This window comes from Theropithecus gelada, chromosome 1 (assembly GCF_003255815.1).
Source record: "Theropithecus gelada isolate Dixy chromosome 1, Tgel_1.0, whole genome shotgun sequence".
In the NCBI taxonomy this organism is placed as follows: Eukaryota; Metazoa; Chordata; class Mammalia; order Primates; family Cercopithecidae; genus Theropithecus; species Theropithecus gelada.
In genome coordinates, this window is record NC_037668.1 from 125,986,535 (window position 1) to 126,010,113 (window position 23,579).

Consider the following 23,579-nt stretch of genomic DNA (forward strand, 5'->3'; position numbering starts at 1 on the left):
ATCCACAACTAAACTGCGACTTACCTAAGTTCGAAGCTCACAAGTCCTAGTTGTTTGCTGTAAAGATTATTATCAGTAGGACTTTACCTTCTCAACAATTAATTCATAAAAGTCTGTTATTTAATTAAAACACAAATTTGGCCACTTTATAGGCATATGATATATGACAGCACATACTGATTTTAGCTGTTAGAAATAAATAAGATGTTTTGACTTAGGTTATGTAAACAAAGAAATGTCCAATGTTTTTCAATAAATTAATTCAATAACAAAACTCAAAGCCTTTTAAAAAACTTTTCCATATTTTTTTTCTTCTATGAGTGCCAAGATTTTCCAAATAAGAAAAGGGAAAAAACATTTGAATAGTGAATGCTCTGCACGTAAATGAGAAAAACTGTTTGGAATATAAAGATATTAATAATTGTAGTGATTAACACTGTACAGGAGAACAAACTGTTTTGAGTAACTAGAAAACATACTAAGTTTGCATAAGTGCTTTCTGATATAGATTCCATATAGGCTGACTAGATAATACAACAATTACTTTAATTTCATTAAACTGGGAAACTTCATAATCCTCTTGCAAATAAAACATTTCATTGTAACAATTTATTTGCTGCACAAGTCTCTTTCAAATATTTTATTTTTTAACATTCACTAGCTCCTTAATATATCTTATTATAATCTCAAAATGATATGCATGTGCACACACATACACAGGATGTTTGTATGCAGCTAAAATAGACAATATCATAAGTATTATAAACTGATCATTGTGAAAAAATTCAAATGTTCATCCAACATATGAAAAAATGTGTAATCTAGTATTTAAGGAAATTAAATCAAAATGTACGTTTTCTCACATGAAATTTGCTAACATTAAGAAGAAAAATAGGCTGGGCACAGTGGCTCATACCTGTATTCCCAGCACTTTGGGGGGCTGAGGCGGGCAGATCACCCGAGGTCAGGAGTTCGAGGCCAGCTGGTGAAACTCCGCCTCTACTAAAAATACACAAAAAAATTCCCCCGGCGTGGTAGCACGCACCTGTACTCCCAGCTACTCAGGAGGCTGAGGCACGAGAATCACTTGAACCCAGGGGTAGAGGTTGCAGTGAGCTGCACGCCAGTCAAAGTGATAGAACGAGACTCCGTCTCAATTAAAAATAAAAAAGAAAAATATTAGTGTTGGAAAGTAAATGAGAAATAAGTATTTTAATATACTGTTAGTGGCTGCATCAACTTTAAAGAGCTATTTCACATTTCTAGTAAAAAATACGTCTGCCTTTTTAACCAGGAATTGATCTCTAGTAATATATCCTATAGAGACATGCATATGTGTGCACAAAGAGACATGCATACACATTTATTTCAAATAAATGAAGGAGATGCAATTAACAAAAAAGTATATTGTCACTGTAAAGCAGTATATCTTATTTAAAAGCACACATTCTAAAGAAAGAAAATTAAATCATGGTATGATTCTGAATAATTGTATATGGCATCATATTCTCTTACATCTGTTTGATTCAAAACAGTTAGATGAATGCATTAATCTTCTTTAAAACTAATCATATAACCCATATTTGGGGATTAGGAATGTTTCTGACTTCATCTGTCAATACATAGACAGTACATTAGCTCCACAGATTTTCTAAATAATTACAAAAACATCCATATTTAATGAATAAGGAAAAAAGCCATTGCTGTTTTAAAATGAATAACTTGTGTGCTTGATTACATAGTCTAATAATTTTAAGCACCTTTTGTTTTATCTTACAAAACATTTTATATTATAAAATATTATCTGCTATAAGGTCTTTTCTTGTGCTCAACTTATTTCCATTTCTTAATAAAACGAAAAGACTATAAAATCTAGTAAGTAGAAAAATAAGTGAAAGGTAATTATTTTTAGTATTCTTTCTTGTATTCTTTATTGTATTATACAAAAATAAAAATCTTTATTTATCAAAGTCCTCTCACTTTTTCCAATGATATTGATTTAAATGTTTTTATCTCTTTAAACTACTCTCTTGCTTCCTCATTCTCATCAGGGAATACAAGGGAAATGGAGAAAATAAGACAAGATTTTCTCAATTTTGCCACTCAGCATGCTCTGTATTCAGTAACTACTTCTTGAGTGTCCTCCATAGTCTTAGGCACTGCACAAGGTCATAAGGATGCAGCTGGGGACAAGTCAAATCCACGTTTGACCTTAAAGAACTCAGAAATTGTACTTCTTTCTTTCTTTTATTAAAGGAAAAGTTAGCTATCCAGACTGCTCAGTTAACAACAGCAGTATTCCACCTCTCATCCTATCTTGTCTCCACAGAGAACTGTAGAGAAGCTACTTGAATTTGGAGAACTCCATGATCATCTATAAAAGTATAATTTCAATAGATTACATTGAAGGCAGAAGTGTAATTTCATGGGTTAGAAGGAAGCATTTGATGAGGAAACAGATGCATTGTTTTCACGTGCAAATTTGTTCAAAATAGGCTAACTTGTGAAAGAAAGAAGATAAGTAGAATGATAACTAGGGAGAACAGCAAAGTTGAGCCAAAGCATACTCAGTATAGAAGAATCCCACACATGCTTATGAATGGAGGAAAACTGGTAAGTAGAGAATGGAGACTCTAGAATAACAACAACAACAACAACATACAAATATATATGTGAGGGAACAAGGTGCTGAAGGAGGTAAAATAGTTTGATTGAAGGCAGAGCTTAAAAGTAAACTTACAAAGAATAGAAATATTTCTTCTAAAAGAGATAAAGTTGAAAAGTTGAGAGGTCAGATTTCTGAAGATGATGGATGGTCTCTGACAGAGCTCTGTGCAGATGATTTTCCATGGCCTCTATGATTTTTGATGGCCTCTGTAGGAGATTCACTTGGAGACTAGAAAATCAGGAGTCTAAATAATTAACTAGCTAAGAAATTTAAAATTTGTTTTGAACTTTTTTAGAGCCCTAAGGAAGAAATGTGAGAAGTTCTATTCTATCTCTAACAATGGCTCTGAAATAAACATTGAGTTCTTACAATGCCTACACCCTGCTAATTTTCAATAGGGTAACTTATGTATTCTTACATCAATCCTGGGAGGCTAATGCCACTTATCAACTGATTGCACAAATGAGACAACTGAGTCAGAAAGTGGTTCAAGTAAAATTTCAATCTGAGAAGTTTAATTCCAACACTCTTAATCATGAATATATATTTCCTCTGAGCTTATTTCCACAAGACATATTAGGATACTAGTAAATAAGTTTAATTCATATTTACTAATGATACAGGAAAAGGGCAGGGAAGTGCCGGTTACAGAATGGCGTTGTCCCTGGTGAGGGTCCACCCTCGGGCCTGTGCCCACAGACCTAAGTGAGAACAGCACTCCTGTTTTCGCTCCCAAATGTTCCATTTTCCAAGACTACTCTGGCCCACCAGGCCCCCCATCCTGTGCCTATAAAAACTCTGAGACACTAGCAGGCACCCAGACACAGGCAACTGGACATTAAGAGGAACACACCAGCAGAAAAGTACACCAACAGATGCTATGTTTGCCACTGATGGCAGAACGATGCAGATGACATGGAATTTGGCCGAGGGTGGTGGGAGAAGAGCCTAGCCACTGAGCCCACTGAACTGCCTGACTCCAGGGGAAGACCACCTTCCTACTCCATCCCCCTTCCGGCTCCCCATCCATCTGCTGACAGCTACTTCCACCACTCAATTAAAAACTTTGCACCCATCTTCCAAACCCACGTATGATCTGATTTTTTCAGTACACTAAGGCAAGAACCCAGAATACAGAAAGAAAGCCCTCTGTCCTGATAAGGCAGAAAGTCTAAGTGGGCTGATTAACACAAGCCCCCTGTGGACACATAAGCTGAAAGAGCACACTAACACGTTCACTGGGGCTTCGGGAGCTGTAAACACTCAACCCTAGATGCTGCCGTGGAGTCCACATTCCCCACTACCTGCCCAAATGCATGCTTCCCCTAGAGGTTTGAGCTTTGGGACAACAAAAAAGTGAGCCACATCACCACTGCACACCCTGTGAGGGGGGATAAGAGAACTTTTCTTGTTTCAACTGAGGGCTCATCCAGGATCCTGGAAGGTGAGTGTGAAAGCACAACTGCAGGATCTGCCTCTTTTCCAAAACACTGCCACCTCTCTCTCTTTCCTGTGAGTAAAAGGCTCTGTTTCCCACCATGGAGTTTTAACCACTCTAACCAGGCTGGTTAAACACCCCAGACTTCATTTTTTGTCTCTCTCTCACTGTTTGAAATGGCTCTTATCTCTTCCTTTATGATATTGAGAGTTTTGTTAAAGGCTGCGGCAATGTTATTAACTAAAATGGGCATTTGATTCAGCCGCCAAAAGTGCAAATCAGACCAACTGTAGAGATACACTGACAGCTTCTACCCAAAAAGCCACAGGCAAGCGTGGCTCCGGGTATCTACACCTTACTCCTTCTCCTCCCAGGTCAGGTGCCTGGGCATGTCCACAGTATGTAAAGGCCATGCTCAACAGCCACATTTAAATTGCTTTGCCATTTTAAGGAACACATGAAATCACATTCTACTGAGAGTTTCAAGTGCGAAATAAGCAATAAAAAGTATCTTCGGGAGAGCACATGGAAACAGCACCTAAATTGTACCACCTTGAAGAAGTTAGTAACTGGGAAAGAACTAGGAAAAAAATTCATGTATATCAGTACTGTGGGAAACAGTTTGACCATTTTGAAAATTTTAAAGAACATTTTTGAAAACACACAAGTGAAAAACCTTTTGACTGTCTAAATCATCAATAATGATTTGCTAGAAATACCATCCTCAAAGGTCACCTCATTGCATGCCAAACTGGAGTAGGGGCAAAAAAAAGGAAGAAGTTCTATGAATGTCAGGTCTGTGACAGTGTATTTAACAGCTAGGACCAGTTCAAAGATCACTTGATAATACACACTAGACATAAACCCAACCATTGTACTTTATGTGACTTGTGATTTATGCAACGAAATGAATTAAGGAGACATCTTAGTGATACTCAAATATTTCAGAGCATCTAGTAACAGAAGAAGTTCTTTCAGAAGAAACAGGTGTGCAAACTGAACCTGTAACATCAGTGACTATTATGGAACAAGCTGGGAAGGTGCATGTGCTACCATTGCTTCAGGTCCAGATGGATTCAGCACAAGTGACTGTGGAACAAGTCCGTCCAGATCTGCTTCAGGACAGCTAGGTACATCGTTCACACATGAGTGAGCTTTCAGAGCAGGTCCAAGTGAGTTATTTAGAAGTGGGTCGAATTCAGACTGCAGAAGGTCTGAACTGAACTGAAGAAGACTGAAGAAGGTACACGTAGAGGAGCTACATGGTGAACAGGTAAATCAGATGCCAGTGGAAGTACAAACTGCTCTTCTAGAAGCAGATTTGGACCATGTGACCCCAGAAATCATGAACCAAGAGGAGAGCGAGCCTAGCAAAACAGATGCTGCTGAGGCTGCCAGAGAAGATCAGGAAGATACTGAGGATTTACAGACCAAGCCAACAGTGGATTCTGAAGTGAAAAGGCAGAGAATGAGGACAGAACAGCTATGCTGCTTTTAGAATGAAGTAACACATGAATATATTTTTTTCATTTACCTGTTGGAGTTTTGAATGGATTATGAGCACTATGACTGTCCTTAAGCTAACAGGCAAATGGACCAATGTTAAGCTGTTTCCTGGTGTGCTGAACTGTTTCTGCTAAAACAAATTGATTCCCCTCCACCTAATTAATGCCACAGAGGAGGAGATTTTTCCATAACTGAAGGGGAATTTTGAGAAGTATATTACTAGAAACCTAAATAGATTATATTCTTATTATATAGATGGGTACGAATGTATCTACTTTCACTGTGGTCAAAGTTCTCCCTTTTCTCTTCCCCAGATCATGTCCATTATCAAATTTTCCCATACTGTAAAGTCAAACTTAAATCATTAGAATGCAGTTTTATGTATTCAAATGCATGTTAGAAAATTGAATATATAGGAAACACAAGGCTGCATCATAAAAACTGCATTGTTAATGCACGGTTAAATTTTGGCTTCTGGCTTTCTTTAGTTTGAAAAAATGTTCTTGTCTATCCCAGTAGTCAGAGATAACATCTCTGCAACAGAAAGAGTGGTGGAGGCAAAATTTCTAGAATGTTAAAAAAAAATACACACCCCTGCGCCTTTTCAAAACCAAGTAAGTTCTATAAAGCATCTCTGGTTCTTTAAAAGTTTATGTTGTAGAATAAACATTCTTCTCAGCACCACATCACACTTACTCCAAAATTGACCACATAGTTGAAGTAAAGCACTCCTCAGCAAATGTACAAGAACAGAAATTATAACAAACTGTCTCTCAGACCACAGTGCAATCAAACTAGAACTCAGGATTAAGAAACTCATTCAAAACCGCTCTACTACATGGAAACTGAACAACCTGCTCCTGAATGACTACTGGGTCCAAAACGAAATGAAGGCAGAAATAAACATGTTCTTTGAAACAAATGAGAACAAAGATACAACATACCAGAATCTCTGGGACGCATTTAAAGCAGTATGTGAGGGAAATTTATAGCACTAAATGCCCACAAGAGAAAGCAGGAAAGATCTAAAATTGACAACCTAACATGACAATTAAAAGAACTGGAGAGCAAGAGCAAACACATTCAAAAGCTAGCAGAAGGCAAGAAATAACTAAGATCAGAGCAGAACTGAAGGAGATAGAGACACAAAAAAAACCTTCAAAAAAATCATTGAATCCAGGAGCTGGTTTTTTGAAAAGACCAACAAAATTGATAGACTGCTAGCCAGACTAATAAAAAAGAAAAGAGAGAAGAATCAAATAGACACAATAAAAAAGGATAAAAGGGATATCACCACCGACCCCACAGAAATACAAACTACCATCAGAGAATACTATAAACACCTCTATGCAAATAAACTAGAAAAACATAAAATAAATGGATAAATTCCTGGACACATACACTCTCCCAAGACTAAACCAGGAAGAAGTTGAATCCCTGAATAGACCAATAACAGGCTATGAAATTCAGCCAATAATTAATAGCCTACCAACCAAAAAAAGTCCAGGACCAAACGGATTCACAGCCGAATTCTACCAGAGGTACAAGGAGGAGCTGGTACCATTCCTTCTGAAACTATTCCAATCAATAGAAAAAGAGGGAATCCTCCCTAACTCACTTTATGACGCCATCATCATCCTGATACCAAAGCCTGACAGAGACACAACAAAAAAGAGAATTTTAGACTAATATCCCTGATGAACATCGATGCAAAAATCCTCAATAAAATACTGGCAAACCAAATCCAGCAGCACATCAAAAAGCTTATCCACCATGATCAAGTAGGTTTCATCCCTGGGATGCAAGGCTGGTTCAACATACGCAAATCAATAAACGTAATCCAGCATGTAAACAGAATCAAAGACAAAAACCACATGATTATCTCAATAGATGCAGAAAAGGCCTATGACAAAATTCAACAGCCCTTCATGCTAAAAACTCTCAATAAATTCAGTACTGATGGAACGTATCTCAAAATAATAAGAGGTATTTATGACAAACCCACAGCCAATATCATACTGAATGGGCAAAAACTGGAAGCATTCCCTTTGAAAACTGGCATAAGACAGGGATGACCTCTCTCACCACTCCTATTCAACACAGTGTTGGAAGTGCTTGCCAGGGCAATCAGGCAGCAGAAAGAAATAAAGGGTATTCAATTAGGAAAAGAGGAAGTCAAACTGTCCTTGTTTGCAGATGACATGATTGTATTAGAAAACCCCATGATCTCAGCCCGAAATCTCCTTAAGTTGATAAGTAACTTCAGCAAAGTCTCAGGATACAAAATCAATGTGCAAAAATCACAAGGAGAACTATAAACCACTGCTCAGTGAAATAAAAGAGGATGCAAACAAATGGAAGAACGATGCTCATGGATAGGAAGAATCAATATTGTGAAAATGGCCATACTGCCCAAGGTAATTTATAGATTCAATGCCATCCCCATTAATCTACCAATGACTGTCCTCACCGAATTGGGAAAAACTACCTTAAAGTTCATATGGAACCAAAAAAGAGCCCACATAGCCAAGTCAATCCTAAGTCAAAAGAACAAAGCTGGAGGCATTACGCTACCTGACTTCAAACTATACTACAAGGCTACAGTAACCAAATCAGTATGGTACTGGTACCAAAACAGAGATACAGACCAATGGAACAGAACAGAGCCCTCAGAAATAATACCACACATCTACAGCCATCTGATCTTTGACAAACCTGACAAAAACAAGAAATGGGGAAAGGATTCCCTATTTAATAAACGGTGCTGGGAAAACTGTCTAGCCATATGTAGAAAGCTGAAACTGGATCGCTTCCTTACATCTTATACAAAAATTAATTCAAGATGGATTAGAGACTTAAATGTTAGGCCTAAAACCATAAAAACCCTAGAAGAAAACCTGGGTAATGCCATTCAGGACTAGGCATGGGCAAGGACTTCATGATTAAAACAGCAAAAGCAATGGCAACAAAAGCTAAAATAGACAAATGGGATCTAATTAAACTAAAGAGCTTCTGCACAGCAAAAGAAACTACCATCAGAGTGAACAGGCAACCTACAGAATGGGAGAAAATTTTTGCAATCTACTCATCTGACAAAGGGCTAATATCCAGAACCTACAAAGAATTCAAACAAATTTACAAGAAAAAAACAAACAATCCCATCAAAAAGTGCGCAAAGGATATAAACAGACACTTCTCAAAAGAAGACATTCATACAGCCAACAGACACATGAAAAAATGCTCATCATCACTGGCCATCAGAGAAATGCAAATCAAAATCACAATGAGATACCATCTCACACCAGTTAGAATGGCGATCATTAAAAAATCAGGAAACTACAGGTGCTGGAGAGGACGTGGAGAAATAGGAACACTTTTACATTGTTGGTGGGACTCTAAACTAGTTCAAACATTGTGTAAGACAGTGTGGTGATTCCTCAAGGATCTAGAACTAGAAATACCATTTGACCCAGTCATCCCACTACTGAGTATATACCCAAAGGATTATAAATCATGCTGCTATAAAGACACATACACATACATATGTGTGCATGTGTCCTTATAGCAGCATGATTTATAAACCTTTGGGTATATTCCCAAATGATTATATATGTGTGTGTATTGTGCACACATATGTATTACTGCAGCACTATTCACAATAGCAAAGACTTGGAATCAACCCAAATGTCCATCGGTGACAGACTGGATTAAGAAAATGTGGCACATATACACCATGGAATACTATGCAGTCATAAAAAAGGATAACTTCGTGTCCTTTGTAGGGACATGGATGCAGCTGGAAACCATCATTCTCAACTATTGCAAGAACAGAAAACCAAACACTGCATGTTCTCATTCATAGGTGGGAATTAAACAAGGAGATCACTTGGACACAGGAAGGGGAACAACACACACCAGGGCCTATTTTGGGGAGAGGGGAGGGGAGGGATAGCATTAGCAGATATACCTAATGTAAATAACGAGTTAATGGGTGCAGCACACCAACATGGCACATGTATACATATGTAACAAACCTGCACGTTGTGCTCATGTACCCTAGAACTTAAAGTATAATAAAAAAATTTTATGTAGACAATGCTATAATACTTTATATTTTTGCTTATAATGGCAACCATCAGTTCTTTTTCACCTAAGATAGGTTGAGAAATTTTATTTAATGGCAGCTGAAGAGTCATTTTCAATTGGGAAAATTCATTTACATCTGTGGTAAACTTTATTTTGATTAAAAGTTGCACTGGTATTTTACCACTAGATAAAAAAAAACATGAGTATCATTTAAAACTTTATGTATTTAAAATAAAGTACAGAGAAAAACATTTATATAATTATCAGGCTTTGTTTTGAATGAAATCTTTTCCTCTGATCCTTAATGCAATAATTTTGTGCTATAACTTTTAAAGCCATACAAATAAGAGTGCTAAACTGTGAACTTAAAAGGAGGTGTGTAAATATTTTTAATCAGTATTACTTGGAAAATAAAATATAACAAACACATAAACTAATACACTATTTTCTTTACCTATTAAATATTGGGAGTTATTTACATTTTTAAAGTAAAGTTTAAAATTATGAAAAAATTTACATAATATTGTTATCCTGAAAATAATATATTTTATGGGATATTCTAAGACAGAAAAACACATAGAAAAAGATGATCAGTTAATAACAAAAATCACTTTTAATTGCCACACAGATAATTTGGGTGTACACTTTTTCTAATTTTTGATGCCTATAAGCACATACACAAACATATATATTACAAAAAACTCAACTTACACTTTTTTAAACCTTGTTTTGCATTTAAGAAATTTTTCTATGTCGATAAAAATAAATGTTATGTCACAATTTTTAATGGCTACTTATTATTACATTTTATAGCATTATGAAAATTAAACAGACTCCTATGTTGGACACATGAATTGTCACTTTCTATTTTGCTATTATCAACAATTATGTAAGAAACAATCTTTATAATCATCACTATGTATCTGTCAGATTATGTCCCTTATAGTTTCCCTTTATAATTTTATAATACATAAAATAATATAGGTTTTTGGCTCTGCTCCATTAAACTTTATTTTTAGAACTCTGTTAAATTTGTAGCTTTCTAAAATGTTTTATCTTAAAGACTAATATCTTAATGACTCACTCATTAGCTTTATCTTTCAAATATTTAATTAAAATTAAATTTTATAATTGTGATTTTTTTGCACTTCCTTAACCTGTATGTATTTTACTTTTAGATTATTAAAATGCGGCCAATAATAACACTTACTAGTTTGGTTTTTGAGAAGATTAAGTAGGTTAATATATTCAGGGGGCTTAGAACAGCTCCTGGCACATAGTCAGCAATGAAATACATATTTATAGTTATACTATATATAGTTATATAAGTATGGCATATATATACACACATGTACATATACATGTATTAATATATGTAAGTATATAACCATATAACTATACAAAAAGTTATAACATATATATATATATCTATGCACATGAACTAATGAATACTTATACTTGACCTGCTTCTAAACATTTTGAATATCATCTCTGACTACTATTATTCTTTTAATATACTGCTGGATATGATTTGCTAATTTGATTTAAACTTTTTATTAATGTAAGTAAGCTCAATTTTAATGTTCCTTTTGTGCTATTTTATTCAAGTGTTGTTATTGAGTGTTTTCAGAATAAATTATAAATCTCATGTTTTCCCATATTGTAGAAATATTTAAATAACAAAGGAATTATTAATTATAACCAATAACTGTTACTCTTTAGGACTGGCAAAGATCACCTATGAAACAGTATATTAGTATAGCAACTCTTCTGTAGTTAGACTTTTTTTCATTTTCTCTTTTTTTTTCTCCTTCCTATTTCCTCCATGGTTATACGTTTGGTTATGCTTTCCAAATTCACTGAATTCATCTAATCTAAGTATAATTTAGAATTCACTTATATTTTCCTAACAGACTTACAGATATTTCAAAATTTTAGTAGCCTAGATTTCCAAAAGGCTATAACCTTTTTTTTTTTTTTTTTTTTTTGCCATCTCTGGATAGATCTGCTCCTCATTCCTAATGCTTTGAATTTGCATTTCATATCATTTACTTTTATTCATTTGGCTTGTCCTATGTGAATAATTGGATAATTGATTTGCACTTTCAAAAAACTAAATCAAAAACCCAATTCAAAAAAACAGTTTTCAAAAAGTCAATACTTGACTAAATTATCGGTTTTTCATTTTTTTATTTTTTATTTGATAAACTTTTGTTTTTTTATTTTGTATTTGATAACCATAATTTTTGCTGACTTGCCTACTGCTATATCTCTCACTATCACCGGTTTTCTAGCAAGCATTCTTTCCAGTAGTTTTCACATTATAAGTGCTATGTCAATTGGTGTGTAACATTTTTCTTTATCTGTCTCCCCAATGTCTTACAAGGCACATACCTTGCTTTTAAATTTTCTAGGTGTTCTTTTTGTCTTTTAATTAGAGGAATAAATTAGCATCTTTTTCTCATGGTCAGATAAGATTAGAATTGTAGATGTTAACTTTGATGCAAGGTATTTAGCACATATTTACTGTCTTTCATTTCCCTAATCCACAGTTACTCAGTCTTCATTTTGATAGTCTGGGGTTTACATGCAGATTATCATCATTATATTGCCATACTCATATTATTATCTACTATTTTAAAAATATTTGTCTTTTATATTCACTTGTACAAAAGAATTTTAAACCATACTCTCGATTTCTAAATTGTTTTCCATTCAAGTGTAAAATATTTTTCAGGTTTTTTTTTCCTAATAGTTTAGATAAATGGTATATTTTCTGAACCCCTGAATGTCTAAGAATATATTTATACACCAGCATACATTAACTACCTTGCCTCTACATAAAACTGTCAGCCCACAACATAATTTCTTTTAAAATTCCGCAGACAAAATTTCTATATTATCTTCTGATATATGGAAGTGAATAGGTGAAGCCACCTAAATTTCCTCCCCCTGCTCTTGGTAACCTATTTGTCCCTTTAGCCTACATATTTATTGGCAGGACTTTTCTTAATTGTTGTAGTATAATAACTTGACTAGATAATAGTAAACTCGGAAAATAAATCATTTGGAGTTATACATGCAGGTAAAGAAAAAACTCTCCTATGACATCTCTGATTATTGGTTATACTTATTTAACTTTCTCTGTGGGGTATACCTATTTCTGTCGCCCTACTCTCGATTCTTTGCTCTGCTCTGTTTTTACTCAACATGTTATCATCTCCCAACATATTATATATATTCTTGTGTCCTAATGTTTATAATCTGTCTCCCTCCTCAGGATGTCATCTTTGTGAGAGCAGGTGTAATGTTTGCTTTGTTTATTGCTGTGTTTCCAGAACATTGAATGATACCATAGCTAGAATGCAAACAGTTTTTGACTGAATTCAAGAAATCCCACATTGGGTCATCATTTATCCTGAATATTACTGAGTTTTTTTCACATTATAGTATCTTACTTAACATTCAGAATTTTTAAAATATTTTTCTATGATTTGTTTCATATTCTGTTAATTTTTTCATTTGTATTTATGGTGGGTGCATATTAGGTGTATGTATTTATAGGCTACATGTGATGTTTGATAAGGTTGGGAAGGAAAGCAGGTGGGGAAAGGTGGGGATGGTTAATAGTTACAAAAATAACCATTAGAATGAATAACCATTAGAATAAATAAAATGTAGCATTTGATAGCACAACAGAGTGTCTCACATAATTTTAAGCTTTATGATTTTCATCTGCATTGTCAAGAGCTGATCAAATTTATTCTTTTTCGTTTTACCACTGATTGTATTTTTCTTTAGCTATAATTCTATTCATGAATGCCTGCAAAGTGGAGTTTAATGTTTTTAGATTCTTATTTCTGTCTTATCTTTTTCCTTTGTTTTATCTCAGTCTGTATTTTGCTCCTTTTTCAAAGAAGTCATGCTTTCATGAACTGTGCTGAAGTCCTAAAATTATGCCAAGATGTGTCCACATCTCTGAAGTTATCACAAAGGTTAATATTTTTCGGTATGCTCCAGGATGTTAGAAGATAGTGGGCAGTAGTTGCAGGCACTGCTACTACTGCATCTGCATCACACAACCTGCAAGTCTTTATTTTTTGAGGTGATCCTCCTAAAAAGGTTTTATGATTGGATTATTTTCCCATCTCTCTAGTTTTTCTACGCTTTTCAATATCTGTCTGCATGTAGAAGAAGAAGTAGTGGAGACTCAGGAAAAAGTCCTCTGTTTTGCCCAGACAATCTAGAAAGAGATAGAGAAACTGATACTCAGTTTCCTCATGAACAAAAGTGTAAGTTCTCCAGGCAGAGGCAGAGTATTGAAGCATTTTCCTTCCTTTGTGTTAGGCAGTCTGTGTGTGATGTAAATCTGGAGTACAACAGAAATAGGAAACGTGCTTAAAATTTTCTAATGGAAATTATTTTTGATGTATACTTACTATATTTTTCTTTAGGATTTTATTGTCAAAATTAGTTGCTATTGTTATTACAAGGTTAGACATTTTCAAATGTATCTGAGAATTCATAAAGGCTCAAAGCTACAAATGTAAGTTTTAATTAAAGTAGTATTCAAAGTTTTTGACAAAATTTATGTACTCTAAGTGAAATTATCTAAAAATACTATAGGAAGTGTGGATATCATTTACCATGATGGAACTACTAATAACTGCAATAACTGTTTATCTATATGTCTTTTTTTCTCTGAGTATTCATTATTTACTACCTAACATCTAGCTGTAAAAATTTTAAACGTTTCACTTTTTCACCCAGATCATTTATAACATTAAAATTTTAAAAATTAATGCACTCCAGGCTTTTAAATATTATGTGTGTATATTTTTTCACTTACCTTAGAGACAAGATTATTTAGTCATGAAAATGACTATCGATTCACTTATGAACAACTACAAATCTGTTCCTTGCAAATAAAGCCAAAGAGACTGCAAAATACTCAAGGCCACACTAATTTCTCTTCTCTTTGAAAATCTACTGTATGGTGTTTACTTATTAGAAAATTCATAACACAAAATATTCTGTGGATAAAACTGCCAGAAGGGACCTTACAGATGATCAAGTCCAATGTACAAATGAGAGACCGGAACCACAGAGACCTATTCAAGATTTCAAAGCCAGCTAACCCTAGAACACAGGTCTTCCCATTTCGTATCTAGTTTTGCTTTTTCAGCCAAACAGGAAGGTATTTAAGGACAGATATCATGTCCTCTGGGTCCTAGTAACCTCCTCCACACATATAATATTGATAGGAAATTTAAAACTGCTTTAATGTTGATACATGATGGATGATGAACAAGACATGCTTTTCGGTTTTTTGTTCTAGCTTGACTGTGTGGTGAAGTAGCCATTATGTACTAATCTCTGGTGTGGCAAATAAAAGCGACAACTCTCAAGTTTTTCTCTTAAGATTACATCAGAAAATAGATATAGGAGACAGGTATAGTGGCTCACGCCTATAATCCAAGCACTTTGGGAGGCCTAGGCAGGCAGATCACCTGAGGTCAGGAGTTCGAAACCAGCCTGGCCAACATGGTGCAACCCCGTCTCTACTGAAAATACAAAAATTACCCACCAGGCATGGTGGCATATGTCTGCAGTCCCAGCTACTAGGGAAGCTCAGGCAGCAGGACAGCTTGAACTTGGGAGACAGAGATTGTAGTGAGCCAAGACTGCACCACTGAACTCCAGTCTGGGCAACAGAGTGAGACCCTGTCTCAAATTAAAAAGAAAAAGAAAAAGGAAGGAAGGAAGGGAGGGAGGAAGGGAGGGAGGGAATATATTATTGGGTTATAATAATAATTAGAAAACATCTCAAAATTTAGAAAGCATACCCATAAACATCATCTCATTAAATTCTTCAACAGCCTTGCGTGGTAAACATTATATTCTCTCTAAATTATTAATAAGAAAAAAATCCACAGCCCAAGTAACTAGCTCAAGTTTGCAAAGCTAATGAGTGTGAAGGCAAGAAATTAAACTTACTCTATTTCATTAAAAAGTTTAAATCATATTACTTCTCCATAGACTAATGCTGTTTATTAAATCCTGTCAAAATACTTCTGCATTCAATGCTACCAAAGTCAAAGTTATAACTATTACACAACATTCAACAGGACTATAACCTAAAATGTTACATCTTAAAACATGTAAACTCACTTACCACTTAAATGTATCAATGACCATAACAAAGACATTTATTTTCACTGTTATATCACTATATATAGGCATAGATAGGGTGAAGGAAAAGGTTTTATTTTATGCAGCAGTAAGTAATAATGAAAATCAAAAGAGTAGTATCTTTGATAATTTCACACATTATCACCTAAGAAATAGCTGCTCAATTTTCCTCAAAAAAATCTACAGGGAGTTTTCATACAGAGCTCAAACTAGCTAAGGAACCACTTGGTTCAACAAGCTCTCTTTCTATACTGATGGTTAGCATTGAAACATACTGCCACCTTATGACAATTCTTTTTATATCTTAATTTTCAGAATATTCTGTTTTAAAAATAAATTCACCAGGAATATAGCCATAATGCCTAGAAATTATCTGGAATTTATTTGAGATTTTTAAGTTATTAGCGCTATTGAAAGCAACCTGAGAGAAAAACACTACATTTAAAAGAGTATTTTTAGATTTTGAACAAAACAATAATTTTGACATGGTTTCACAATGATTTTTAAATCCAAGAATCAGGCATATAACTGATTACACGCTGGCAATTGATCTAAAATTTAGAATCTATTTTTCCAATAACAGTTTAAGAAGTTATATTCAAGTATTTGCCCTTATTCTCTCTATAATTTTGCAAACACACACACACACACACACACACACACACACACACACACACACAGACTTACAAGCTGCAATAGTTTAGATTTGAAGAAAGTACAGGGAAAATAAAGACTAAACTTTAAAAAGGACTGTAAACATAAATAAATACATTAGTGTGGGAAATTTACAAGAAGACAAAATAAAACTACTACAAAATTACTACTACCACAAAATAAAGTATCTGCCTATATATAAACCTCTTTTTGAGTATCCACAGTAGAAATTTCCATTGTACCATGACACATGAAGCTTTTATACAGGGGCAGGTTTATTTTTCTCTATGGATCCAGTGATTCATGTTTGTAATGGGTTCTCTGTTTCCCTTTTTGCATTAGTTGCTAATGTACTTATAGAATAATTTATTTTTCATCTTTATCAAGTATATAAGAAATCATTGCATGCATTTTGTACAGTATTATCACTCCCGGTCGCATCTTTTTTTTCTGCCTTATTTTCACTTTGGCCTGGTAGTACCATTTACTTTATGTAATAACTTGGTTCTATGGAAAAATAAGAATTTAGAAGTTGAACAACTAGAATCAACTCTAACTTTGACTAGCTGTAGGGCCATGATCAGTTACTTCGTCTCTAGGATAAACTATAGATTGTATATTCATAAGTTGTGACTAAAAATACCTTTAGAGATATCATATTTATTGGGTGCCTAATATATAACGGATACTTACGTAACTTAATTTCTACATTGTTTGATTTCAGTGAAGCTTCTAAAATCAACTTATGTTTTCTAATTACATTTAATGCAGTTGTGTTCTCCCACAAAAGCAGTTTTTAAATCAATGATGTCTTGGAATTGAGGAAAAAGACTATTAACTTATTGTACCGTACTTTTGTAATCACCTTTGTGTTCTTTTCAAACTAAGCAGAATTACTAACAAAAACATTTCAATAAAATGCTCAGCTGCAGTTAAATCATAAATGGGGAAAAATTAGAAACTGCTGAACAAATAAAGGCTATGATTAAGACATCGACATTCTTGTTTTGAGAAAAAAGTTGACAATTCACTAAACTTTTCCATATGTCATGAACATTGAAAATTCACTAAAACTTGTTTAAACTTCATGCACAAAGGGACAATAAATTTTTTAAAAGTCGTGCACAATAACAGAATGCTTAGTTTAATTACTGATTTGCTGTCTGCCCAAAGTTTTAATCAAGAGAGTTCTTACATGTGGGTAACAATGATGACATCTGTAAAAGTTAGTGCCACGTTTAACTCCTCCAGGCACTAGAGCACCTGGTGACGCCACAGGGAAGAAATCATGGATACTTCTTGAACATACTGCAACAGCTGTCAACTCAGAAGGAGGTATATTCTAAGTTCTACCAAGCAAGTAGTACTCTACAAAACCTCATTCTGTCCCTTCTTTTAACTGAACAGAAGCCAGATGGAAACATGCAACTTGTCAAATTGCAAATGAAGAATTACTATAAATTGTATTGCATGGATCTCTGGGTGTTCACCATTAAAAATTTGGTCGCTCAATTTGCAGAGTAATTTCACTGACATTTAAAGAAAACTAAAGATGCTTGATGCTATTTCAGGTAAAGACACTATCATATTTTTAAGAGAATACACCAAGATAAAGACTATGAAAATATGAGTATAACTTTAACATAATAGCAGGACAAATAACTAACAAGCATCATTCTGGAAGCTTCATAATGTCCAGAATGACTACAACTGCAGCTCTCATGAGAGTTAATTGGACAATCTGCTTGGAGCACACAGCCACGGAAAACCAAGAAGACAAGCTGTATTACTCATGATACAGCAGTCTTAGCTATACTGTTATGGCTGGCTAAACCTCCACCTGTATCTCCATTATAGACTTCTATTTCCATCCATTGTATGTGATTACCATAAATGTTTAAACATTTTGAGGAAATATTCATTGTAAGTGTATACAAAAGTCAAAACTAATAATTTTGCTTTATACTTTCGGTACAAAAATTACCTATGATTTTAAGACTACCATTTGTTTGATAAAATTAGACATATGTAGTTATTTCATTTAGAGTGTAAGCATTACTACTTCTGAGATGCCCCAGGGAATGTTTTTATTTGCTCATCCATTCTTGTATGTCTACATATAAATATCCATTGAGCATCTACTGTATGACATGTTCCATGCATGTTTAGTTACATAAAGACATCCTTTCAACATCATTAAACCCTTCTTTAACAACTAGAGTCTTGTTTAGGGTAGAAAAAATGACCTGCAAGTTCTGAAACAAAATGATTTATATCAACCTGAATCACATCCTAAATGTATATGTGATCCTAATGATGTGATAAAGATCACTGAGCCCCTGAGAGTATCCATTAACACATCTCCCAAAACTGTGGAACAAGTATTTCTTAGCAGCTTTAAATGATACACATTATTTACTTATCTTCTAAATAAACCCTAAAAATTATATAAATGATTTTATCAAGTCAACTCACATTTTTTCTATACCAATAATGCATTTTAATATGGTTAATCAGCACTAAATAATATTTCAAATGCTTATAAATTTAGATACACCTTAGCTCAATAACCACACCATGCATGTCCACAGAGGAGAAGACTGAGTCTTAGCAAAGGTTGAAAAAGCTGCTTAAGATCACACAGTAACAGGATACGTGGTTCTGACTGATTCGCTTTAGCATCAGGCCTGTGTCTCATTCCAATCCTTTATTCTTTGATAAATCTCTTAGACCAAAAAGTGCAACACTGAAAGGTATTAGTCCAAGGTAACCATGTAGGTACAGAAAGATAAATTTTAAGTTGTTGAGGAAGTAAACTCAGACACCTTTTACTGCTCTCTCTCTTCCTCATCCTCTCACACTAATAGACATGATTAAACCACTGCAAACAAAGGTCTATGGAGAATGCTTTCTCCATACCGCCTGGTTCCCTGTGCATTACATAAATCATGGTGGCAGAACTACTGGCCTATACTACCTCTGTTATCTTCATTTCTCTACAGATTTGCCTTTCTTTCAAACCTACTATCCCATTTTATTCTGTAGCCTCAGACAGCTATCTTTGCAGCACAACAGACAGCAGTCACTGAGACCTTGCTTGTGGCATGTTCTATGGAAGTCCTTGCAGCTGCCTTTCCTGGATCATGGGACCTCATCACAGTGAGATCTTCCCTATCTGCAGGTAGAGGACTGGGAATTATACGTTTGCTGGGGGCATTGCCGTGCATACTCACTTTAATTCCCATCTTACCAAACTGTATTCTAATTTTATTCATTTCCCTGTTTAGATTTAAAACGTTCAGTAAAAGCACAGAAAGTAAAAGTAGTATAAAGGCAAGATCAGTGAATGAAAAACAACTCAGAAATTGACCACAAATTCAGAGCTACTTTATATGCCAATCCCTTCTATCTTTAATAGTATTCATCAAATGTCTCAGTCATTTATAAAGAGTAAATTATTTTCCTTTGATACGTTTGACAGAATAAATGGTCAAAGTCCTTTGTTACTTTTGTCTGTAGGAGTCAGGGCTGAGAAAGTTCCCTGGATATCAGGTGGCAGTATCATCAGGGTGATACCATGGTTCACCCTGATGTGAGCCATGTGAGCCAATATAGTAAAGGCACAGTCCTAGGGGAATGTGCAATACTGTGGTGGGCACTGGATAATTCTGAAAGCATGGGGTAGGAGTGTGTTGGAGAGAACCACCAAATGCTAGCTGTTATAATCCCTGTGTTACTCATCTCTCAAATGTCCCCTTTCTATTTCTTACAGAGCCAAAGCTGTTGAACAGAAAAAGATAGAAAGCTGATTTTTAACAAAAGTATTATTGAATGATCATGACTATAAATAATTGGCCTCTTCCAAAATGAAAAAGAACTCCATGCCCTAGTTGTACAGGAATAGGTATTGATCATTCTACTTAAAAGTAATACTTTTATACAAGATGACTTACACCACAGAAAATCAGACGTGCTTTATCGGGTTTGGCAAGTAGGGACTGCTACCCCAGGGGAGATGTTTCCAAATAAGGAAAGAATACAGCTTTGTTATTTTATTTTATTATTTATTTATTAATTTATTTTTGAGACAGAGTCTTGCGCTATTGCTCACGCTGGAGTGCAGTGGCATGATCTCGGCTCACTGCAACCTCCACCTCCTGGATTCAAGCGATTATCTCACCTCAGCCTCCTGAGTAGCTGGGATTATAGGCACCCGCCACCACATCTGGCTAATTATTGTGTTTTAGAGATGGGGTTTCACCATGTTAGCCAGGCTTCTGACTTCAAGTGATCCACCTGCCTTGGCCTCCCAAAGTGCTGAGATTACAGGAGTGAGCCACCACACCCGGTCTTATTTTATTTTTAATCAAAGACAAGGAGGCATCATTTAGTAGAGGTAATTTCCAACAAAAAAGTTGCAGATTTGGAAGACAACTCATTCAAAGAAAGGCCACACCTTTCTTATGGTCAGTAATTTATTCTAGATCCCAAGTCTAACCCAATATCATGGTAACAGAAAGCATCAGCTTTTCCCTGCAATCTCTCATTCTTCTAGTAAAACAATGGTTCCCATGACAATAGATGTTATCTCAGCAGAAGCAAGTTCAGAGTAGAGGCAGTAAACATATCTTGGCTTAATAACCAGGGAGGAAACTACACTGGCAGTATTATCCTCTCACTTTATTTTTGCTGTTAGTAATAGAAGTAATAGGTTATAACAGATATTAGTCACATTATCAGTCATCTAATATGCAATACTTGACTTCATTTGATTTTCTATTCCAAAGAGACTATGAATGTTAAACATACGAGGAATACTAAAAAGCAAAATGGAGGACATGACAATTCCTGCTAATTGCCATTCATTACCTCTCCAAACAAGTGTATTTCCTTAGATATAAGCCATGCTTTTCTTTCTTTTTTTTTTTTTTTTTAATTACTCTTACAGTGTAAATAAAACCAATTTCTCAGCTCTTTATACCAACAGTTGAGAGTGTAGATATCTATTTAGTAACCGAGCTTCCCTGGAAAGAAGCTCTAGGGGATATATGAAGTAGATCTCTAGATGAAGAGGACAGAAAGAACAAGAGAACACACCTAAGTCTCAAGTGTTTTAAACAAATGTAAATATATGAAGTTTTACAAGGCTAAACTATCTTTCTCAAGAAGTGTAGGACAAAATGTTCTGGGTGGTTCCCATTTAACAAAATAGGCCATTACTTTACCGAGAAAGGAAATCCAGTTTATATTTTCTATTACTCACATGGGCACTATGGAAGCACTCTCTTTCATAAATGATCTGTGTTCAAATCTACCTACCTTTCTCTTACTTTCTTTTCAGAAGGTCTCTTCTAACTACTGTGAAAAACATGTGAGGGATGCATATTACCAGATTAACCCGAGCTATCCAATGTGACATTGTAATGAGACTGTGATTTTGACTGTCATCTATATCACCTTCTTTAGAACTGATTTTTTACAGAGTTAAATAGACACTAACAAAGGTAGCCAATACATAAAATTGTACGTCCAGAAGAATTTTAATGACAAACAGAAGCTAGGAAAACAATTCTTGCACTGGTTACTTTTGTGTCAGGATATAATATGCTTAAAAGTAAGAAAGACAATAAGCTATTTGTAAAATATAATTTTTTTATAATTTCATGGTATTCTGTTTTTAATAAATGCAAATACATTTATTCATTTTTTGCTGTCTAATGAGAACTATTCACATCCTGTTGTTTGGTAAAGTCATTAGATTATAGCTAATACAAACTTTAATTTTTAGAAAGAAAAAACATAGCAGCATAGCAAAATATACTTGCATTTTGCATAAGCTTCAAACACCACAAAGTCCATTGAACATTTAATTGAGTAATCATGCATATTTAATTTGTTATTTTGATAATGTATAACATATAAAAGTAATTTACTGAATATGAGAAAGGTAAAAATCTATCTCCCTGAGATACAGTATGCACCACACAGATTTCCTCTATCTGTGTCTTCTTCATACTGTCATATGAATCAGTTTGGATCACTGTTTTATGTTATGCATATTATTCAATTTGAATATATATTTAAAGTGGTATTTTACAAATGGAAGAAAATAATTACTTACACACATATTTGTGATTTGAAGCTTTCAACAGGCAATGACACTCATCCATCAACAGTCTTCAGTGCCATATGTTTTTATAGCAGTTCTCCAAACATGAATAGAACCTAAATATGCAGTGAGTTTCAAGCACATCACACACCCCGTGTTCATTAATAGATCTTTATACTGGCCACAAGAGAGATTATCTTTTCTTTTGGGTCACTGACTCTTCACTGCAAAGATATCTTCCCAATTTGGCCTTTAAATCTTAGGTCGACAATATATCTCACCCAAATAAAAAAAAAAAAAAAAAGAAAAGGGATTCAACTTCTCTCCCAAAATACTCAACTTAAGACAATCAGAGAAGATGAATGGCAATTAAATCCTATTACTCTAAAAAGAACAAGGGCAAATTTTAGAAAAACATTCCTCTCTATTTTACATGTTTATCAGTAAACAACACTTTACCAATTCTAACAAGCTTGATGATTGGTGCCTTAGAAAATTTACATTTCTAATGAAATTCATGGATTCTTTTAATGTACAGATGAAAAAAGTGTGATATGTAAAAATGTGGACATTTGTGACTTGTAATTGGCCTTCACTTTTACGCAAAAGACATCACCCTTATAAATGAATTTTTTTTTTTTTTCAGATGCAGTCTCGCTCTGTTGCCCATGCTGGATGGAATGCAGTGCCACGATCTCGGCTCACTGCAAGCTCCGCCTCCCAGGTTCACGCCATTCTCCTGCCTCAGCCTCCCAAGTAGCTGGGACTACAGGAGCCTGCCACCACGCCCGGCTAATTTTTTGTATTCTTAGTAGAGACGGGGTTACACTGTGTTAACTAGGATGGTCTTGATCTGACCTCATGATCTGCCCGCCTCAGCCTCCCAAAGTGCTGGGATTACAGGCGTGAGCCACCGTGCCTGGCCA

General features: G+C 34.8%; 1 protein-coding gene and 1 pseudogene across 3 annotated transcripts in view; one reads left to right on the forward strand and one right to left on the reverse strand.

Moving 5' to 3' along the window:
- DPYD (dihydropyrimidine dehydrogenase) overlaps positions 1–23,579 on the reverse strand; it is an 849,957-nt gene that overhangs the window by 683,060 nt on the left and 143,318 nt on the right. The window lies entirely within an intron of this gene.
- On the forward strand, positions 4,537–5,609 carry LOC112636910 (annotated as a pseudogene).